This window comes from Cebus imitator, unplaced genomic scaffold, assembly GCF_001604975.1.
Source record: "Cebus imitator isolate Cc_AM_T3 unplaced genomic scaffold, Cebus_imitator-1.0 Scaffold74, whole genome shotgun sequence".
In the NCBI taxonomy this organism is placed as follows: domain Eukaryota; kingdom Metazoa; phylum Chordata; class Mammalia; order Primates; family Cebidae; genus Cebus; species Cebus imitator.
This window is the reverse complement of record NW_016107389.1, coordinates 3,455,602-3,461,925: the sequence shown is the minus strand read 5'-3', so window position 1 is coordinate 3,461,925 and position 6,324 is coordinate 3,455,602. Positions and strand designations below refer to the sequence as shown.

Here is a 6,324-nt window from a genome sequence, read left to right as displayed (position 1 = left end):
TTCTTGTGTTAACTTGCTGAGGATAATGGCTTCCAGCTTCATCCATGTCCCTGCAAAGAACATGATCTTGCTTCTTTTTATGGCTGCTTAGTATTCCAAGGTATATATGTACTACATTTTCTTTATCCAGTCTGTCATTGATGGTCATTTGGGTTGATTCCATGTCTTTTCTATTGTGACAAGTGCTGCAATGAACATACTTGTGCAGGTATGTTTATAATTGAATAATTTATATTCTTGATTCCATTCTGAACCAAGTTCTTCAGTTTCCAGTTGAAAAGCCTTTGAAAGATTCAGTTCAGGCACACTATGCCTGCAGCACAGCATGAGCTATGGCTCCTTGTAACATTTGGTAGCCACGCCCACCCCCCTATGTTTTATAGCCCTCTCTCACAGTTGGGTGGAAATTAGGGCTAGAGATTCAGCAACTTATTTTTTTGTGGAGGATTTTTAAAGTTCCTCTTGCTCTCAGCATCTATTGCTTGCGTTACAATTTCTGGAACAGATAATCTGCTTTGACTTCTGCTTAGCATTTGGCTTTTATTCCCTGTCAAGTTGGTAGAGAAGTCCATCATGTATTTAAATACATGTCATTTTTAAAAAATGCATTTTACCCATCTCTTTGGAGTAGAAAGAATTAATTACTTGCCAAGTCAGTGTATCATCTTGACTAGTTCATACCCTGAGCTGATTTTAGAGCTGTGATTTTAGGCCAGGGGCATCTTCTCTTATTCCATTTTATAATGCCCATCAACAGTTCCATTTCCTAATTTGCGGTGATGGTCTTGTAATTGTTGGATCAGCTGTAAGTCTTAGTCATAACAGAGTGTATTGAAATAGTCATGTTATGTTACCATTCAGCTGTAGTGGATTAGGCATGCATGTGCTTTTATAAAAAGTAATTTAAATGAGAAATACATTCTTACTATACTTCCTCCCACAATTGGAAAGTTTGGTTGTCTTTTATTTTCCATGACTCCAAAATAAAATACCAAGCACCTATATTAGATTAAATATTAGGTTATAGCATGAGAACACTCCTTAGGAAATTATCTAGAAAACAGATGTTTGTTAGTTCCACCCTGTGGCAGAAGGGTCTAAGTAATTTTTTGATGTGTCTCACAGCCTGGATCTGTTAAATATGAGACAAAGGCAGAATGTGAACTCTATTTGCCACACAGAATAGATGTTTATTTTCTCCATTCACTTACCACTTTTCAAGGAGATGTTTACCAGTGAAAGTTCAGCACCTGGTACAGTACACAGCTCAATAATGAATGCATGCCTCAGTGAATGACAAGCTCAGTTGAAGACAATTATGGAAAAGGTTGAGAACTACATCAATTACACTTAGAGCACCTGTGGCATTCATACATTTGTTTATTCTGGAAACTATTATTTCATCTAGTTTCCAAAGATTTGTTTTGGTGAATTTTATTTTTTTAAATAAACAGTATTTAATATAGCTTTTACTATATGTTGATGACCTACACTTGGTTGTATGATTATAATGACATGTTTAGCTACATATGGCATGTTCATATTTTCTATTTTTAAAATAGATATCAATCATTTACTGCAGATTCTTTACTGCCTCAACAAGACATTCTTAGGAACAATGTTGTCAAGGAAACATACTGAAACTGTTACATAAAAGAATGTCTCTCTGAGGAAAATCTTTCAAAATGGTATTTCTATTTTTTCCCAGATTATGTAAAATTATAATTTACAAGCAATTCAATTTAAGTAAATAATTTATAAGCAGTTTATGTAATGGTACGGCTCTGAGAATCTGTCAAGTAAAGGTATTTTTTAATTTGAAGGTTGAGTGATTAGATGCCACTAACATAATGCAAAGACCTAATCAGGAGGAGATTTTTTAAAAGTGGTATGATGCCTGATTCTCACGTTAAGCATATAAAATTTCAGTGAAATCTTTAAGAAACAAATGGCATAGTTCTTAGTAGAATTAATAGATTAAAAAATGTTTCTATATTTCCATGACGGCAGAGTCAGCGAGAGAAAAAAAAGTCAATGATTATCTTTGAAGGCATAAATGTCAAAGTCCATGGGAACTTACTAGGAAGTATCATTAAACAGCAGGTATACATTATTTATGTGTTCAGGCAACTATGTTAGAAAATAGTAGTTGGAGACTAGGCTGGTCTCAGACTTTGATCATTACCACTTGCTTGTTATCTATTTTAAATTTATCATTTAGCATCGAATGATATAAGCTTGAATGAAAAATTTGTAGGAAGATTTCCTGGAATATATATCACATATGTTTTGTTAAAAAGTCCTACATTACATCATAGAATATTTGAATTTGAAGGAACTAAAGAGATTATTTAACAGATGAGAAAATGTGCCAAGAAAGGCTATGAAAACTGCCTAAAGTTACTTAGGAACACAGCCAGAAATAGAACCTGGTTTCCTGATTCCTAGTTCAGTGTTATTTCCATGATATTGTTGGCTTAAAGAACTTGGGGTACCACTCCTTTCCTGTGATTCTTTCCCAATCGTTAGCACTACTTATTTTCAACTGAAATGTCAACTACATATAGCATTGTGTATGCTATTTAAATTATTCCTTGTGGGATGGAGGAAAGAATATAAAAAGTAAATATATATATATTTAAACATATAGGAATTCTTAGTGGCCTTGATGATACATTAAGATATAAAAGTCTATCCAGTAAGTGTCAAGGAACTATGACTATTTAAATACATTTTCAAAATCAAAAATTTAAAAAGGAATAAGCTCTTGTTGGAGTGAAAGTAAAAAGGTGTATGGAGGAAGTTAAAGATTATGCTTTCTTTTTTTCTTTCTTTTTCATTCATTCTTCTACATTCATAATATAAAATATTACACAGAAAAACTCTGTCTAAGATGATATTCTTACCTGGCTTGTCTCTGGGAGCACCAGCATCTTGACTGGCATTGTCAAGTAGGCTCATCTGGTAGAAATCTACAATTGACAGAAAGACATTTATAGCTCTGGCCTTTTTCAAGGCAGCAAAATGATCACTGAGTTCTAATTATCAGTGATCAATTTTGGTTAATAACTCTATGCATTTGAAAAAGTATGTAGTCTTTTTTTTTTCTCCAGCTGTTTTATTATGTATTAATTAAAATAAAATTTCAAAGGGTGGATTTTAATGTTTATTTACAGGAGGCTGCAAGATAGGAAATTCCAGATAGAAATAAGAAATCTAGCCAGAGGACAAGCTTCATACAGTATGTACAGTTGGAAATGTTTAAGTATAGTTTCAGTGTAAAAAGTGCTACAATAACAAACCACATTTAGAAAGAGTTCTTCATAGGGAAACAAGATGACAAAATACCAAACATAGTACACAACAAATTTATGCCTCAGGTACATGATCTAAAAGTTAAAGGCCCCAGGAGTCCTATCCTGAACTTGGAAGGTCTAGCCCTCAGAGGTAGTTTCTGGCACAACATTTTCATCTTCCTCTTCCTCTGCAGAGAAATACTTCTCAATTAAGTTTAACGAAGCCTTATACGCAGACTCGTTTTCATGGTTTTGTAGAGCTTCAATTTTGTCTAAGCCTCCACATTCTTCAATCATTATACTAAGTTTCTCAGTTTCACCTAGTTTCTCAGCAGCCTGAAAGGTATTTGAAATGGCATCCAGGATAACCAGAATAATCATGGTATCTTTTGCAGTTAAGAGGCTCATCAACAGTTTGATTATACCACAGTGGATGAGGTATACAATCTGTTCAACTGTTCTACCACTGATATAGTTGGTCACGGCCCATACAGCTTCCTTTTGTGTCTTAAAATCTGCCTTAGAGAGAACACTGACAAGGAAATGGGACTGATCCATGAGTCGCAGCTTGCTGTATCTGGTCCTGATGGTCAGCTGTGATGTTTGATATTGTTCAGGTAGCTTCCTTCTGAATGTTAGTTTTGGGGTTGGTGAGCAGGCTGGGAAAGACGGCGAGTGCTCCTGCATTGATCACAACCGGTGTCTGTTCATCTGTACCAGTGACAATATTCCCTATGGCTCTTAGTGCAGGAGTCACAATTGGCAATTCAGAAGCTCCTAGAAGCTTCACAAGTTGGGGCGGAACTGCTGTTTTCACGACCATGTCAATTCATTCATTTGGATCATCAGTAAGGTAGGAAGTAGCCCAGCAGGTATCTGCTAATACTTCTGGATCATCATGATGCAGGAGCCGAACTAAGGTAGGAAGAATCTGCTCTACAGCATCTAACGGGGGTGCAGGATTCTTGTTGCAGCAAAAATTTGAGTGTCCAGGTAAGATTATGTAAGTAACCGCATGCTAAAGATGATATATCAGGAACTGCAAGAAGAGCCAACAGTGGGTCAACTACACCATACTTAATAACCAAGTCTTAGAACACTGAGCTATCACCTACAATGTTTCCTAGAACACATACAGCTTGTTCACTGATGTAAGCACGGGGAGATGCCAACAGAAAAACGAATGCCATCCGGCACCTCTGTCTACCACAGCCTTGATTTGTTCTGATGTCCCAGCAGCAATGTTAGTGAGTGCCCAAGCAGATTCAAACTGAATGGGACTACAATCAGTTCTGCCCAAAAAGGAGATTTTGGAATCAAACCAGCCCAGCTTATGTTGTCTATGGGGGGTTGTATTTTCTCTAGAAAGTAGTTTCCTGGCAGCTTGAGTAGCTTGGAGCTGATTTTCCATGTTGTTGCTATTTGTGACTTTGACAATGTCATAACAGATCAATTTACAGTGCCCTAGTTGTTGTGGATTTCCTGTAGCGGAGAAGTAGCATCATCAGGAAATAAACTTACATTTCTCCTCGTCAGCATCTGGTCATCCTTCTTAGCTTTCTTCACCTCTGCATTGACTTCTGTTCTGTGATGACTCATTTCTGTACTGTCTTTTCCCTTGTTCTTGAATCTGTTAAGATGGGCAGCTGGTATATTAGCATTCTCGTTGGTGGACACGGTTATAAGACAAAGGGAGAAAGCTGTGAAGCGGGCCCAGGCTTCCATAGGAGGCTCAGTGGGGATGGGTGGCTACCAGGTGGCTGTGCTCAAATGACCACCTCCACTCTGTAAATTAAAAATTTTAAAATCAAAGAAATATTCTCCTTGCTTTTGGTTTTCAGGGATTTACTAGTGTATGCCCACATGCAATTTTCTTTGCAATTATCCCTCTTATTCTGTTCATAGCACTTTTTGAATCTGTGACCTAATATATTTTATCATTTTTGGACACTTCTCAGTCAATATCTCTTCAAATACTATTTCTGCTTCATTTTTTCTTTCTCCTCTGGGTCTCCAAATACATGTATGTAATACCTTTAAACCATATGGCCTTTATGCCCTTTGTTATTTCTACATTTGTTTCTATATCTTCCACCTTTCTTTTTCCAGTCTGTAGCCTGAATATTCTGTTTTGGCTATGCCTTTTTTCTATGTCACTAATTCTGTCTATAGCCATGTTTAGTACTGTTGATACCAGTGTACTGTTTCTAGAATTTCCATTTGCTTTATTCGTGTAATAGTTTTAGCTATTTGCTCAATTCTATTTACTCAGTTCTATTAGGCATATTTTTTTAATGCTCTTGTTTCTGGATCCCTGGTGTGACTATTTTTATTACTTGTTTCTTGAACTATCTTGTCTCTTAGGTAGCCTAATTATTTTTGATCAAGTGTTAGCACTCATTGAAAATTATGGATATAATTTGAGGATAATGATGCTGTTATCTTCTATAAGAGAAAATTTGTATTTGTTTCTGGCACAGTTAGGGACACTAACAATCGCAGGCCAAAATTTTCAGTCCATATGAAAATAGTTTTATTTCTAATTCCTGCTTCTTCCTAGGATGTAGGAATCTCAGCCAATCTCAGCCCAGTCTTAGTGGTTGGCCCAAGTACCTGTCCTACCTTTGCCCTTGATTTATCTTTTATTTTCACTGCTGTCATCTTAGCTTCTGAGTGTAATGAAAGCTTTCTTCAGCTTCTTACTGGGCTTTTCTAGTGTAACAGGCAAACACCCTGTGGAGATAAGCAGCTCTCAAATTCCAGGTAATAAATCTGTTTTTTTTTTTCCTTTTCTTAGAGCTTATCACAATAAATCTTCACTCCCTTAGTAGTTCTTCAGTACCATTACACAAATTTCCTTTTATTTTGTTAAAACATTCTATTTTCTTTTAGCAAGGAGATAGTTCCGAATTATCTAGTTTTCTATTACTGGAAGTGAACATCTCAAATTTTATCTTTGAAATTTGTCTTATTTTTATGTACTTGTGAAGTTTCAATTTTTTTACCAACAAGATTTTTTTTGCGAGGG

At 36.0% G+C, this 6,324-nt stretch overlaps 1 pseudogene; it reads right to left on the bottom strand.

The window, feature by feature from the left end:
• Window positions 1–3,389: 3,389 nt before the first annotated feature.
• Window positions 3,390–5,021, bottom strand: LOC108306751 (annotated as a pseudogene).
• Window positions 5,022–6,324: the final 1,303 nt, after the last annotated feature.